Source organism: Dendrobates tinctorius, unplaced genomic scaffold (assembly GCF_039654945.1).
Source record: "Dendrobates tinctorius isolate UK_male_01 unplaced genomic scaffold, ASM3965494v1 ptg000064l, whole genome shotgun sequence".
Classification (NCBI taxonomy): domain Eukaryota; kingdom Metazoa; phylum Chordata; class Amphibia; order Anura; family Dendrobatidae; genus Dendrobates; species Dendrobates tinctorius.
In genome coordinates, this window is record NW_027361732.1 from 28,232,118 (window position 1) to 28,249,017 (window position 16,900).

Genomic DNA, 16,900 nt, shown 5'->3' on the forward strand with positions numbered 1-16,900 from the left:
AGGCTTAAGCAGTGGGACACGTCTGGCACTGCAGGATCTGAGTCCATGGTAGCGTAGTGTGTTACTTATGGTAGGCCTTGTTACATTGGTCCCAGCTCTCTGCAGTTCATTCACTAGGTCCCCCCGCGTGGTTCTGGGATTTTTGCTCACCGTTCTTGTGATCATTCTGACCCCATGGGGTGGGATTTTGCGTGGAGCACCAGATCGAGGGAGATTATCAGTGGTCTTGTATGTCTTCCATTTTCTAATTATTGCTCCCACAGTTGATTTCTTCACTCCAAGCTGGTTGGCTATTGCAGATTCAGTCTTCCCAGCCTGGTGCAGGGCTACAATTTTGTTTCTGGTGTCCTTTGACAGCTCTTTGGTCTTCACCATAGTGGAGTTTGGAGTCAGACTGTTTGAGGGTGTGCACAGGTGTCTTTTTATACTGATAACAAGTTTAAACAGGTGCCATTACTACAGGTAATGAGTGGAGGAAAGAGGAGACTCTTAAAGAAGAAGTTACAGGTCTGTGAGAGCCAGAAATCTTGATTGCTTGTTTCTGACCAAATACTTATTTTCCACTATAATATGCAAATAAAATGAAAAAAAAACAGACAATGTGATTTTCTGGATTTTTTTTTCTCAGTTTGTCTCCCATAGTTGAGGTCTACCTATGATGTAAATTACAGACGCCTCTCATCTTTTTAAGTGGTGGAACTTGCACTATTGCTGACTGACTAAATACTTTTTTTCCCCACTGTATATTACTCCATACAGTATTATGGCCACCACCTAGTGCGCCATACAGAATAATGAGCCCCATATATTTCTCCATACAGAATAATTGGTCCCATATAATGTTCCATACAGTATATGATGAGCTCCACATAATGCTACAGTATATATTGGTCCCCATGGATGATGCTCCAGTGTCTTATGGGCCCAAATAATGCTCCATATATAATGGGCTCCATTTCTAATGCTCCAGTGTATAATGGGCCCTGTAAATGCTGCTCCAGTGTCTGATGTCCCCCATTTGGAATGCTCCAGTATATGATGTGCCTCATGGATGATGCTCCATTGTATGATGGGCCCAAATAATGCTCCATATATAATCTGCCCCATTTAGAATGCTCCAGTATATGATGGGCCCCATGTATGATGCTCCAGTGTCTTCTGGTCCCAAATAATTCTCCATATATAATGTGCCCCATATCTAATGCTCCATTGTATAATGGGCCACATAGATGCTGCTCCAGTGTCTGCTCTGCCCCATTAGAATGCTCCAGTATATGATGGGCCTCATGGATGATGCTCCAGTGTATGATGGGCCCAAATAATGCTCCATATATAATGGGCCCCATTTCTAATGCTCCAGTGTATAATGAGCCCCATAAATGCTGCTCCAGTGTCTGATGTCCCCCATTTGGAATGCTCCAGTATATGATGGGCCTCATGGATGCTGTTACAGTGTATGATGGGCCCAAATAATGCTCCATATATAATCTTCCCCATTTAGAATGCTCCAGTATATGATGGGCCCCATGGATGATGCTCCAGTGTCTTCAGGTCCCAAATAATTCTCCATATATAATGTGCCCCATTTCTAATGCTGCATTGTATAATGGGCCCCTTAGATGCTGCTCCAGTGTTTGATCTGCCCCATTTAGAATGCTCCAGTATATTATGGGCCTCATGGATGTTGCTCCAGTGTATGATGGGCCCAAATAAAGCTCCATATATAATGGGCCCCATTTCTAATGCTCCAGTGTATAATGGGCCCCGTAAATGCTGCTCCAGTGTCTGATGTCCCCCATTTGGAATGCTCCAGTATATGATGGGCCTCATGGATGATGCTCCAGTGTATGATGGGCCCCATATATCATTCTCCAGTGTATAGTGCTCACCAAAAATTGCTTCCAACCTTTGAAAAATTAAATACCTCTCCTCGCTGGGCACTGCTCTACTCTGGACTCCTCAGCTTCGCCATCTTCCAGCTCTCTGCACTTGGACTGTTTAGGCAGAGGGCGTACAGACGTGATGTCATCGCGCTCTCTGACCTGAATGTCGCTGTTAGGAAGCACGGAAGACATCACGGCGGTGGAGCAGGGAGAAGTAAGTATTGCAAGTGCTGTGGTCCTGAGCAAGCAGGGGGGCCCAATCGTGGGTGACGGCACTGGCACAGGGCCCCTCATAGTACGCCGGTGTGTCTGATGGCGAGTGGGCCCACCCACCAGCAGAGACACTTTTGCGTACTATGAGGGGCCCTGTGCCAGTGCCATCGCCCATGAGTATGCCCCCCCACCTGCTCTGGGAACCATCACTTTCATCAGCACCTTCCTCTGTGTCACTGTGTAAGGTGGTATAGTATGCGGGAAGGGGCACCTGAGTTTCATCAGGGTCAGATTATGGCTCTGTAGAGTGCGAGGCGAATGTAGTGCTGTGGTTGAATGTACCAGCAGAATCATCTAGCAGTGGCTGTGCATCAGTGCACTCCATCTCTGATTCATGTTGGACTGGGGAATTCAGGATTTGACTTGATAACCCAGGCATGGTATGTGAAAAGAGTTACATGGAGTAATCTGAAGTGTGGGCTGCCGCATCCTTCACTTTTGGTGGGGGTGAAGTACACAAGGAAAGGGGTTGTTCATGACCAGAAGCCTGCACTGTCGACTCAGTGCTTGCACTTTTTGAAGCTTGAGAAGAGGAGGCGATAGAGCTGGATGCTGTTTTGGCAATGTGAGCCAAAACCAGTTCCTGATGCTCTGGCGTTAAAAGCGGTTTACCTACTCCTAGAAAAGGGAGCCTTCCAGGTCTTCCGGAGCCAGACCATGCTGCAGTCTCAACACCTCCTGCTTCAGCTGCTATTGTGCTTTTGGCACAACCAGCAGATGCACCACCACCATCATCACTACCAGCTGGCCCCCCACGTCTGTGGCCTCTTCCACCATACTTCCTAATTTTTGTGAAAAATAAACAAATTACCAGCAGATATATGATACTTTATCAGAAGCGTACAGCTGTATACAGTCTAGGGATAATAACATTCTAACTCTCTGTATATATTTAAGGAGGCAGACACAGACGCTCTCAAGCTCAATATGGATTCGACAAGAATATAGAAAGTTGAGAAAGGGTACAGTAACACCAGATGCCAGGTATATATAGTATAGTTTCAACATTCTAAATCTCCGTATATATTTCAGTAAGCAGACACAGATGCTCTCTGGCTCAGTATGGATTACACAACAATATAAAAAGAAGTAAAAAGGTAATGGATCAGAAGAGTACAGCTGTATACAGTGTAGGGGTCATTGTAAATCTCCGTATATATTTCCATTGTCAGAAACAGACTCTCATTAGCTCTGTATGCATTAGACCAGAATATAAAAAGCAGTAAATGAGTAATGTATCACAAGCGTCCAGCTGTATACAGTGTTGGGGTAATTTTTAAATCTACATATATATTTCTGGAGTAACACACAGACTCTCAAAGGCTCAGTATGGATCACACCATAATATAAAAAGAAGATCCGAAAGAAATAATCACACATGTGGGCCAATGTTCAAGGTGTCAATGATGCTGTTACAGTGGTGGGTGGAGGAGGACTTTCTGGCACAAATGGTACTGTATCAACAGATACCAGGTATATATAGTATAGTTAAAACATAAAAAATCTCCATATGTATTTCAGGAGGCAGACACAGATGCTCTCAGGCTCAGTATGGATTAGACAATAAGATTAAAAGTTGAAAAAAGGGTACAGTATCACCAGATACCAGGTATATATAGTATAGTTTAAACATTCTAAATCTCCATATATATTTCAGGAGGCAGACACAGATGCTCTCAGGCCCATTATGAATTCGACAAGAATAAAGAAAGCTGAGAAAGGGTACAGTAACACCAGACGCCAGATAGATATAGTATAGTTTAAACATTCTAAATATTCGTATATATTTCTGTAAGCAGACACAGACGCTCTCAGGCTCAGTATGGATTACACCACAATATAAAAAGCAGTAAAAGGGTAATGGATCAAAAGAGTACAGCTGTATACAGTGTAGGGGTCATTGTAAATCTCAGTATATATTTCCATAGTCAGAAACAGACTCTCACTGGCTCTGTATGCATTAGACCAGAATATAAAAAGCAGTAAATGGGTAATTGTTGTGAACTCATTTTCTGCTCCTCCTTCCGTTCTCCCTCTGGTGGTGACAGGAGGTAGTGAGGTTGGTTTAATTGTTAGTGATCTGCCACCTGATGAGGAGGATAACGATTGGATCTCTAGAGTATCAGACTGGATATAAGACAGCCGACGCCCTATCCTGGTGCTGGTGATTCAGTCTGTTTCTCAGGTCTTTGACTTCAGCTCTGTTCCAGTCTTCTCAAGTTAAGTTTGTTTTTGCTATTGTTCACACTTGCTCTTGTTGGTCAATTCAGTTTTTTGTGGTCAGCCAGCCCCTGCTGGAGTTGTGCTGAATTTCCACTCCTATTTATCTGTATTTGCCTTTTGGTCCCTTATTAGATTGTCCTCTTTTTGCTCTGTCTCAGAATATTTCAGAGTGCTGATAAAGTGGGAGAAGTCTAGTGACTTCAGGGTTAATTTTGCTATCAGAAGTGTTGGACATTATTTTGGCAGGGTTTTTGGCAGATTGCAGACAGTGTCTTTCCTTTCCTGTCCTTTCTAGTTAGTCGGGCCCCATCGTTTGCTCAGCCTATTTGTCTGCCTTTGTTTGTGTTTTCATCTTGTTTCACCATCAATACATGTGGGGGGCAGTTAGTTTTCCTCTTTTCCTGCTTTAGGCTTATGTAGCTCTCAGGTTGTGACGAGGCGTCTAGGATCATCGTAGGTACGCTCCACGACTGCTGCTAGTTGTGTGGTAAGATCAGGGATCTGCAATCTGCATAGTTACCAACCCCTCTGGCTTTCTGAGACTTGGCTTGTGTTGTTGTTTCCTCCTCGGTGACCCATTCATAACAGAATCACCAGCCATACAGCAGATTCTAGGGTACTGAAAAGCAGGAGAAAATTGTTTAAAAAAGAAAAAAAAAAGTGTCAGAATTTTTTTATTTTTTTTTTTATTATATTTTTTCCTCTTTTTCTCTGGGGCCGGAGGAGGATTTTTTTTTTCCTCTCCTAATGGAGATTAAGCAACTGTCTGATCGTGTAGAGCAACTTGCTGCTGAAGTACAGGGAAGTTCCACCTATCTCATTCAGTCACATGCTGCTGAACCCAAGATTCCTACTCCTGATGTGTTTTCTGGGGATCGGTCTAAATTTCTGAATTTTAAGAAATAATTGTAAATTATTTCTTGCCTTGAAGCCTAACTCATCGGGGAGCTCTGTGCAGCAGGTTAAAATTGTCATCTCCTTGCTGCGTGGCGATCCCCAGGATTGGGCTTTTTCTCTGACACCTGAAAATCCTATTCTGACTAATTTGGATGCATTTTTTCAGGCCTTGGGGTTGTTGTATGATGAACCTAATGCCGTTGATCAAGCTGAGAGAACTCTGTTGGCATTAGACAAGGGTCAGGATCCTGCAGAGTTGTACTGTCAAAAATTCCAAAAGTGGGCGGTCCTTACTACAGTACATGGAATGATAGTGCATTGGCAGCTCTCTTTCGGGAAGGTTTATCAGTGACCGTAAAAGATGTTATTGTGGGATTTCCTGTTCCCTCTGGTCTGGATGGTTCTATGTCATTAGCCATTCAAGTTGATCGGCGTTAACATGAATGTAAAACTACACGGGAGGCGCTGCCACCTTTTGAACAAATGTCTGAACCTGTGCAATGTGATGGGGTTTTGTCTAGGGCACAACATCAGGAGTTTAGAAGGTGTAATAAGCTGTGTTTTTTCTGTGGAGACGCCTCTCATACTATTTCTGTCTGCCCTAAACGAGAGAAATGTTTTGCACACACATTTGCTGTGGGCAGTGTACAACCTAAGTTCCTTTTGGAAATTACTCTGATCTGCTCCTTGTCCACATTTTCCACTAAGGCTTTTGTGGATTCAGGAGCAGCTCTGAATCTGATGGATTTGGACTTTGCTAAACGTTGTGGTTTGTCCATGATGCCTCTGCAGAAGCCTATTCCTTTGAGGGGTATTGATGCTACTCCTTTGGTGGAAAATAAACCTTAGTGCTGGACCCAGGTGATAATGCGAGTTGCCCCAGACCACCAAGAAAATTGTAAATTTTTGGTGCTGTATAATTTGCATGAAACTATTGTTCTGGGTTTCCCCTGGTTGCAAACTCATAACCCAGTTTTGGATTGGAAATCTGTGTCTGTGGTGAGTTGGGGTTGTCAGTGTGTTCTTAGGGATGCTCCTGTTATCTCCACCTCTCCTCAGTCTCATGATATTTCTGATTATCTGGCTGATTTCTCTGATGTATTTAGTGAGAGGAAGTCTGCATCTTTGCCTCCTCATAGGAGTTATGACTGTGCAATTGAGTTGATGCCTGGGTGTAAATTTCCCAATGGTCGGCTTTTCAATTTATCTGTACCCGAACATGATGCTATGCGATCCTATATTAAGGAGTCGTTGGAGAAGGGTCATATTAGACCATCCTCGTCACCTTTAGGCGCTGTTTTTTTTTGTGGCCAAGAAAGATGGTTCATTAAGACCGTGTATTGATTATCGTTCCCTTAGCAAAATGACGGTTAAATATCAGTACCCGTTACCTCTGATGTCTGATTTATTCTCCAGAGTTAAGAGTGCCTGCTGGTTTACTAAGCTTGACCTCAGGGGGCGTATAATCTTATTCGCATCAAGCACGGGGATGAATGGAAGACGGGGTGTAATACTCCAGAGGGACATTTTGAGTACCTGGTGATGCCTTTTGGGCTCTCTAATGCCCCTTCTGTCTTAGAGTCCTTTATGAATGATATTTTCCAAGACTTTGTGGATAAGTTTTTGATCATCTATCTAGATGATATTTTGATCTTTTCTAGTGATTGGGATTCCCATGTGGAACATGTCCAGACTGTGTTCCGGATTTTGAGAGAGAATTCCTTGTTTGTTAAGGGATTGAAAATGCCTCTTTGGTGTACAGAGGATTTCATTTTTGGGATTTATATTATCTCCATCGACTATTGAAATGGACCCGGCCAAGGTACAGGCCATTTATGATTGGATTCAGCCTACCTCTTTGAAGGCTCTCCAGAAGTTTTTAGGTTTTGCTAATTTCTATCGTAAATTTATAGGTAATTTTTCTAGTATTGTCAAACCACTGACTGATCTGACCAAGAAGGGAGCTGATGTGCTGAATTGGCCTCCTGAGGCTGTCTCAGCATTTCAGGAGCTTAAGCGGAGATTTACTTCAGCTCCAGTTTTACGGCAACCTGATGTCTCACTTCCATTTCAAGTGGAGGTAGACGCTTCTGAGATTGGTGCAGGAGCTGTTTTGTCCCAAAAAGACCCTGTGACTTCTAAGATGAATCCCTGTGCCTTCTTTTCTCAAAAGTTTTCCCCATCTGAACGCAACTATGACGTGGGGAATCGGGAATTGCTGGCCATGAAATGGGCATTTGAGGAGTGAAGACATTGGTTGGAGGGAGCTAGACATCAATTTGTGGTCCTCACCGATCACAAGAATCTGATTTATCTGGAGTCGGCCAAACTCTTGAATCCTAGACAGGCTAGATGGGCATTGCTTTTCACGCGTTTTAATTTTGTGGTCTCTTTTCTTCCGGGCATTAAAAATGTTAAGGCAGATGCCCTTTCTAGGAGTATCTTTGCTGATTCTCTTAATGTGACCGAGCCTACTACTATCCTAGGTGAGGGGGTAGTTCTTTCTGCCATTTCGCCCGATTTGAGACGCGCCCTGGAGGACTTTCAGGAGGATAGGCCTGGGCGTTGCTCTATGGGAAGATTGAATGTTCCTGACCAGTGGAGAAAGAGAGTGATGTCTGAAGTCCATTGCTCCGCATTGGCTGGTAATCCAGGTATTTTTGGTACCAGAGATTTTGGGGAGTCAGTCGTTTTGGTGGCCTGCCTTGTCTCGTCATGTCAGGAATTTTGTACAGTCCTGTGGGACTTGTTCTCGGTCTAAACCCTGTTGTCGTTCTAGTGGGTTGCTGATGCCCCTGCCGGTGCCCAAGAGGCCATGGACCCATATCTCAATGGATTTTATTTCTGATCTTCTTGTCTCTCAGAGAATGACTGTTATCTGGGTGATTTGTGATATATTTTTGAAGATGGTCCATCTTGTACCCCTCCCAAAGTTGCAATCTTCTGCTGAGTTGGTGCCCTTGTTTTTACAACAGGTGGTTCGGTTACACGGGATTCCTGAGAACATTGTGTCCGATAGAGGAGTCCAGTTTGTTTCCAGATTCTGGAATGCCTTTTGTTCCAATCTGGGAATTCAGTTATCCTTCTCCTCCGCGTTTCATCCCCAGACCAATGGGCAGACTGAGAAAACAAACCAGACCCTGGAGTCTTATTTAAGATGTTTTATATCTGCTAATCAAGATGATTGGGTCTCATTTTTGCCCTTGGCCGAATTTGCGCTGAACAATAGAGCTAGTTCTGCCACTTTGATGTCACCCTTTTTCTGTAATTTTGGGTTTCATCCTCGATTCTCTTCAGGGCAAGTGGAATCTTCGTCCTGGTGAGGTGTGGACACTGTGGTTGTGAAAATACAGCAGATATGGGACCAAGTGGTGGATAAGTTGTCACTTTCTCAGGAAAAGGCCCAGCGTTTTTCCAACCGGCATAGTACCATTGGACCCCGGTTTAAAGTGGGTGATATGGTTTGGTTGTCGTCTAAGAATATTTCTATGAAGGTTGCATCTCCAAAATTTAAGTCAAGATTTATTGGACCTTATAAGATTTTAGAGATTCTTAATCCTGTTTCTTTTCGATTGGCTCTTCCAGTTACGTTCAAAATCCATAACGTATTTCACAAGTCACTGTTGAAAAGGTTTGTTGAGTCAGTAGTTCCTGTGGCGGCACCTCCTGACCCTGTATTAAAGGCAATGTGGAATATGAGGTAGAAAAAATATTGGATTCTCGTTTGGTTAGACGGAGACTCCAGTATTTGGTCAAATGGAAGGGTTATGGCCAGGAGGATAATTCTTGGGTCTCTGCCTCTGATATTCAAGCCAATAAATTGGTTCGTGCTTTTCACCGGGCCCATCCTGATCGGCCTGGTGGTATGGATGAGGGGTCGGTGACCCCTCCTCAAAGGGGGGTACTGTTGGGAACTCATTTTCTGCTCCTCCTTCCGTTCTCACTCTAGTGGTGACAGGAGGTAGTGAGGTTGGTTTAATTGGTAGTGATCTGACTCCTGATGAGGAGGATAACAATTGGATCTCTGGAGTATCAGACTGGATATACGACAGCCGACGCCCTATCCTGGTGCTGGTGATTCAGTCTGCTTCTCAGGTCTTGGACTTCAGCTCTGTTCCAGTCTTCTCAAGTTAAGTTTGTTTTTGCTATTGTTCACACTTGCTGTTGATGGTCAATACAGTTTTTTGTGGTCAGCCAGCCCCTGCTGGGGTTGTTGTTATGAATGAGTCACCATAGGAGGCAAAAACAGAAATACAAGCTAAGTCCAGAAAACCAGAGAAGTTGGCAACTATCAGATTGCAGACCCCTGAACCTATCAACACAACTAGCAGTAGCCGTGGGGGGTTCCTACGATGCCCTAGACCCCTCGATCACAGCCGGAGAATTAAATAGGCCTAAAGAAAGAAAGGGGTAATCTAAACTGCCCCAGAGCAGACCCCAAAGCAATAGGCAGCCCCCAACATATAATGACAGTGAAGCAAGATGAAAACACTAACACAGACAGAAAGATAGACTGAGCAAAGACGGGGCCCAAAACTACCTAGATAGGAAAGGACAGGAAGGCTGCTGTCTGCAATCTGCCAAAACCGTATCAAAGACATAAGCCAACAAGCTGATATCAAAAAGGCCCTGAAGCAGCTAGGCTTCAAAAACTAAATCAGCACTCAGGTATTTTCAGAAGACAGAGCTAAAGGAATTCAGCACACCCCAGCAGGGAATGGCAGAAATCCAGAAAAACAAAGCAAAACAAAGTCAAAGCACCAATGCAAAAGGCCGAGCAGCAAACTTAGCTTTAGAGGAGCAGGAATTCAGACTGGTCTCCAAGGATCCCACAGAGAATTCACCTGCAGGGCAGAAGGGCATCGGCAGCCTTATATCCAGTCAGTAACTCCACTCAGCCAGTCATCATCATCAGCCTCAGGTGTTTGATAATCAGGCTCACTACCTTTCTTTACCAGAAGAGGGAGTTCCTTGGGCCTCAGTAGTGAAGGGGAAAATGAACTCACAACAGTACCTCCCCCTTGAGGAGGGGTCACCGAACCCTCAACTACGCCACCAGGGCGATCAGGGTGAGCCCGATGAAAGGCACACACCTATCTTTTGGCATGAATATCAGAGGCAGAGACCCAGGAATTATCCTCCTGACCATAACCCTTCCACTTAACCAAATACTGGAGTCTCCGTCTAGCCAGACGGGAATCCAGTACTTTCTCTACCTCATATTCCATGTTACCTTCAACCAATACAGGGTCTGGAGGTGCCACCCCCGGAACAACAGGTTCAACAAACCTCTTCAACAAAGATTTATGGAAAACATTATGGATTTTAAATGTGACAGGAAGAGCCAAACGAAAAGAGACCGGATTAATAATCTCCAAAATCTTGTAAGGTCCAATAAATCTAGGCTTAAACTTAGGAGAAGCCACCTTCATAGCAATATTTTTTGATGATAACCACACCATATCACCAACCTTAAACTGGGGACCAATGGTCCTATGTCGGTTGGAAAACCGCTGGGCCTTTTCCTGGGAGAGAGATAACTTATCCACCACTTGGTCCCAGATCTGGTGCATTCTCTCCACCACAGTGTCAACACCTGGGCAGGCAGAGGGCTCCACCTGCCCTGAAGAAAATCGAGGATGAAACCCAAAGTTACAAAAAAAAGGTGACATCAAAGTGGCAGAACTAGCTCTATTATTTAAAGCAAATTCGGCCAAGGGCAAAAATGAAACCCAATCATCCTGATCAGCAGAAATAAAACATCTCAAATATGACTCCAAGGTCTGGTTTGTTCTCTCTGTCTGCCCATTGGTCTGAGGGTGAAAAGCAGAGGAGAAGGACAACTGAATTCCCAGCCTGGAACAGAAAGTTCTCCAAAATCCAGACACATACTGGACTCCTCTGTCAGATACAATGTTCTCAGGAACCTCTTGCAAACGAACCACCTGTTGTAAAAACAGGGGCACCAACTCAGAGGAAGACGGCAACTTAGGGAGTGGTACAAGATGAACCATCTTAGAGAACCTATCACAAATCACCCAAATAACAGTCATCCTTTGAGAGACAGGCATATCAGAGATTAAATAAATTGAAATATGGGTCCATGGCCTCTTGGGGACAGGCAAAGGCATCAACAACTCACTAGAGCGAGAACACGATTTAGACCGGGAGCACGTCCCACAGGACTGCACAAAATTCCTGACATCACGAGACAAGGAGGGCCACCAAAAAAAAACGACTCACCAGATCTCTAGTACCAAAAATACCTGGATGACCAGCCAAAGCAGAGCAATGAACTTCAGAAATCACTCTCTTCTTCCACTGGTCAGGAACATACAACTTTCCACTGGGACAACGCTCAGGTTTGTCCTCCTGGAACTCTTCCAGAGCACGTCTCAAATCGGGCGAGATGGCAGAAAGAACTACCCCTTCGCCTAAGATGGTAGCAGGCTTGGTCACCACAGGAGAATCAGCAAAGAAGCTCCTAGAGAGGGCGTCTGCCTTGACATTCTTTGTTCCAGGAAGAAAAGAAACCACAAAATCAAAACGTGTAAAAAACAAGGCCCACCTAGCCTGTCTAGGGTTCAAGCGCTTAGCCGACTCTAGGTAAATCAAATTCTTGTGGTCAGTGAGGACTACGACTTGATGCTTAGCTCCCTCCAACCAATGTCTCCACTCCTCAAATGCCCATTTCATGGCCAACAGTTCCCTATTCCCCACATCATAGTTACGTTCAGATGGAGAGAACTTTCGGGAAAAGAAAGCACAGGGATTCATTTTAGATGTTACAGGATCCTTTTGGGACAAAACAGCTCCTGCACTAATCTCAGAAGCATCCACCTCTACCTGGAAGGGAAGTGAGACATCAGGTTGCCACAAAACCGGGGCGGAGGTGAATCTTCGCTTCAGCTCCTGAAAGGAAGAAACAGCCTCCGGGGACCAATTTAACACATCAGCACCCTTCTTAGTCAAATCAGTCAATGGCTTGGCAATACTAGAAAATTTTGCTATAAATTTCCGATAAAAATTAGCAAAACCCAAAAACTTCTGGAGGGCCTTCAAAGAAGTGGGCTGAACCCAATCGTAAATGGCCTGTACCTTGGCCGGGTCCATTTCAATAGTTGACGGGGACAAAATAAATCCCAAAAAAGAAATCCTCTGTACTCCAAAAAGGCATTTAGATCCTTTGACATACAGGGAATTCTCCCTCAAGATCCGGAACACAGTCCGAATATGTTCCACATGAGAATCCCAATCCTTGGAGAAGATCAAAATATCATCCAGATAGATAATCAAAAATTTATCGACAAAATCTCGGAAAATATCGTTCATGAAGCACTGGAAGACAGAAGGGGCACTAGTGAGCCCAAAAGGCATCACCAGGTACTCAAAATGTCCCTCCGGAGTATTAAACGCCGTCTTCCATTCATCCCCATGCTTAATGCGAATAAGATTATACGCCCCCCTGAGGTCAAGCTTGGTAAACCAGCAAGCACCTTTAACTCTGGAGAATAGATCAGAAATCAGGGGTAACGGATACTGATATTTAACAGTAATTTTGTTGAGAGCACGATAATCAATACAAGGTCTTAATGATCCATCCTTTTTGGCTACAAAAAAAAAACCGGCACCTAAGGGTGACGAGGATGGTCTAATATGACCCTTCTCCAATGCCTCCTTAATATAGGATCTCATAGCCTCGTGCTCGGGTACAGATAAATTGAAGAGCCGACCCATGGGAAATTTACACCCCGGGCTCAGTTCAATTGCACAGTCATAACTCCTATGAGGAGGCAGAGACGCAGACTCATTCTCACTAAATACATCATAAAAGTCCGCCAAATAATCAGGAACATCTTGCGACTGAGGAGAGGTGGAAAAAACCGGAGCCTCACTAAAGACACACCGACAACCCCAACTCACCACAGACACAGATTTCCAATCCAAAACTGGATTATGAATTTGTAACCAGGGAAACCCCAGAACAATAGTATCATGCAGATTATGCAACACCAAAAACCTGCAATTTTCTTGATGGTCTGGGGCGACCCGCATTACCACCTGGGTCCAAAACTGAGGTTTATTTTTAGCCAAAGGATTAGCATCAATCCCCCTCAAAGGGACAGGCGTCTGCACAGGTGTCATCGGAAATCCATAACGTTTAGCAAAATCCAAGTCCATTAGGTTTAGGGCTGCTCCCGAATCCAAAAAAGCCTTGGCGGAAAATGTGGACAGGGAGCAGATCAGAGTAATAGCCAGAAGAAACTTAGGTTGAACACCCCCAACAGAAAACGTGTGTGCAAAGCGTTTCTCTCGTTTAGGACAGACAGAAATAATATGCGAGGCATCTCCACAGAAAAAACACAACTTTTTACGCCTTCTGAACTCCTGACGCTGCTCTCTGGAAAAAACTCTATCACATTGCATAGGTTCAGACATTTGTTCAACAGGTGGCAACACCTCTCGTGCAGCTTTGCGTTCGCGCAAACGCCAATCAACCTGAATGGCTAAAGACATAGAATCGTCAAGACCAGAGGGAACAGGAAATCCCACCATAGTATCTTTTACGGCTTCTGACAACCCCCTCCGAAAGAGAGCAGCCAAGGCACCATCACTCCAGGTAGTAAGCACCGCCCACTTTCGGAACTTCCTACAGTACAATTCTGCAGAATCACGACCCTGGTTCAATGCCAGCAGGGTCCTTTCAGCCTGATCAATGGCATTAGATTCGTCATACAACAACCCCAAGGCCTGAAAAAATGCGTTCACATTAGTCAGAATAGGATCATCTGGTTTCAAAGAAAACGCCCAATCCTGGGGATCGCCACGCAGCAAAGAGATGACAATTTTAACCTGCTGCGCGGAGCTCCCTGACGAGTTAGGCTTCAAGGCAAAAAATAATTTACAATTATTTTTGAAATTCAAAAATTTAGACCAATCCCCAAAAAATACATCAGGTGTAGGAATCTTTGGTTCAGCAGCATGTGAATGAGCAAGGTAGGCGGAAATTCCCCGCACTTCCGCAGCGAGCTGCTCCACACGATCAGACAATTGCTTTATCTCCATTGAGAGAAAAAAAAAATTCCCCCTACGGCCTCAGAGATATAGAGGAAAAAATATACACACTTTTTTTTTTTTTTTTTTTTACAATTCTTTCCTGCTATTGAGTACCCTAGGATCTGCGGCATGGCGGGTGATTCTGTTATGAATGAGTCACCGTAGGAGGCAAAAACAGAAATACAAGCTAAGTCCAGAAAACCAGAGAAGTTGGCAACTGTCAGATTGCAGACCCCTGAGCCTATCAACACAACTAGCAGTAGCCGTGGGGGGTTCCTACGATGCCCTAGACCCCTCGATCACAGCTGGAGAATTAAATAGGCCTAAAGAAAGAAGGGGGAAATCTAAACTGCCCCAGAGCAGACCCCAAAGCAATAGGCAGCCCCCAACATATAATGATGGTGAAGCAAGATGAAAACACTAACACAGACAGAAAGATAGACTGAGCAAAGACGGGGCCCAAAACTACCTAGATAGGAAAGGACAGGAAGGCTGCTGTCTGCAATCTGCCAAAACCCTATCAAAGACATAAGCCAACAAGCTGATATGAAAAATGCCCTGAAGCAGCTAGGCTTCAAAAACTAAATCAGCACTCAGGTATTTTCAGAAGACAGAGCTAAAGGAATTCAGCACACCCCAGCAGGGAATGGCAGAAATCCAGAAAAACAAAGCAAAACAAAGTCAAAGCACCAATGCAAAAGGCCGAGCAGCAAACTTAGCTTTAGAGGAGCAGGAATTCAGACTGGTCTCCAAGGATCCCACAGAGAAATCACCCGCAGGGCAGAAGGGCGTCGGCAGCCTTATATCCAGTCAGTAACTCCACTCAGCCAGTCATCATCATCAGCCTCAGGTGTTTGATAATCAGGCTCACTACCTTTCTTTACCAGAAGAGGGAGTTCCTTGGGCCTCAGTAGTGAAGGGGAAAATGAACTCACAACAGGTTGTGCTGAATTTCCACTCCTATTTATCTGTATTTGCCTTTTGGTCCCTTATTAGATTGGCCTCTTTTTGCTCTGTCTCAGAATATTTCAGAGTGCTGATATAGTGGGAGAAGTCTAGTGACTTCAAGGTTAATTTTGCTATCAGAAGTGTTGGACATTATTTTGTTAGGGTTTTTGGCAGATTGCAGACAGTGTCTTTCCTTTCCTGTCCTTTCTAGTTAGTCGGGCCCCATCGTTTGCTCAGCCTATTTTTCTGCCTTTGTTTGTGTTTTCATCTTGTTTCACCGTCAATACAGGTATGCTTCATGACTGCTGCTAGTTGTGTGGTAAGATCAGGGATCTGCAATCTGCATAGTTACCAACCCCTCTGGTTTTCTGAGACTTGGCTTGTGTTGTTTTTTTCCTCCTCGGTGACCCATTCATAACAGGTAATGTATCACATGTGTACAGCTGTATAGATTGTTGTGGTCATCGTAAATCTCCAGATATATTTCCGGAGTAACAGACAGACATTCACAGGCTGAGTATGGATTACACAAGAATCTAAATAGCAAAAAAGGGTACTGTATCAGAAGCGTACAGCTGTATACAGTGTTGCTGTAATTTTTAAATCTACATATATATTTCAGGAGTAACACACAGACTCTCACAGGCTCAGTATGGATCACACCATAATCTAAAAAGAAGATTCACAAGAAATAATCACACATGTGGGCCAATGTTCCAGGTGTCAATGATACACTTAGAGTGGTGGGTGGAGGGGGACTTCCTGGCAGAAAGGGTACAGTATCAACAGATACCAGGTATATATAGTATAGTGAAAATATAAAAAATCTCTATATGTATTTCAGGAGGCAGACACAGACGCTCTCAGGCTCAGTATGGATTAGACAATAATATAAAAAGTTGAAAAAGGGTACAGTATCCCCAGATACCAGGTATATATAGTATAGTTTAAACATTTGAAATCTCCGTATATATTTTATTAAACAGACACAGCCGCTCTCAGGCTCAGTATGGATTCGACAAGAATATAGAAAGTTGAGAAAGGGTACAGTAACAACAGATACCAGGTATATATAGTATAGTTTAAACATTCTAAATCTCTGTATATATTTCTGGAGACAGACACAGATGCTCTCAGGCCCAGTATGGATTCGACAAGAATATAGAACGTTGAGAAAGGGTACAGTAACATCAGATACCAGGTATATATAGTATAGTTTAAACATTCTAAATCTCCGTATATATTTCTGGAGGCAGACACAGATGCTCTCAGGCCCAGTATGGATTCGACAAGAATATAGAAAGTTGAGAAAGGGTACAGTAACACCAGATACCAGGTATATATAGTATAGTTTAAACATTCTAAATCTCCGTATATATTTCAGTAAGCAGACACTGACGCTCTCAGGCTCAGTATGGATTACACCACAATATAAAAAGCAGTAAAGCAGTAAAAGGGTAATGGATCAGAAGCGTACAGCTGTATACAGTGTAGGGGTCATTGTAAATCTCTGTATATATTTCCATAGTCAGAAACAGACTCTCACTGGGTCTGTATGCATTAGACCAGAATATAAAAAGCAGTAAATGGGTAATGTATCACAAGCGTACAGCTGTATA